This window comes from Penaeus monodon, chromosome 24, assembly GCF_015228065.2.
Source record: "Penaeus monodon isolate SGIC_2016 chromosome 24, NSTDA_Pmon_1, whole genome shotgun sequence".
Lineage (NCBI taxonomy): Eukaryota > Metazoa > Arthropoda > Malacostraca > Decapoda > Penaeidae > Penaeus > Penaeus monodon.
In genome coordinates, this window is record NC_051409.1 from 33,522,534 (window position 1) to 33,522,928 (window position 395).

Below are 395 nucleotides of genomic sequence, written 5' to 3' on the forward strand. Positions count from 1 at the left end.
AAATTACGAGAAAAATGAAAGCAATATAGAATAGCCCTAATGAAATTCACAATTCCCTTTTCATCACTCATGTGCAAGCAGCATTTGCGTGCGGTGCAGTCACCGTAATGTACGATGCGCATTATAATGATCCCCATTAATTTCATTTCGATGGAGATTTTGAACATAAAACAACGACATATCTCCATTTTCTGTTTTCTGTCACAATTTCCAATTGTTACAACTGCTCGAGATGATTATTCACTTTTCTTTTCTTTTTTTTTTGAGAAAAGATTTCCATTATCTGCCAAGTTTTCTTGCAACAATATAATATATGGAATACATTTTCACATATCGAAATATAGTTTACGTAATTTGAAGTGCCATGGATTAACGACCATTCATCCTACCAACTA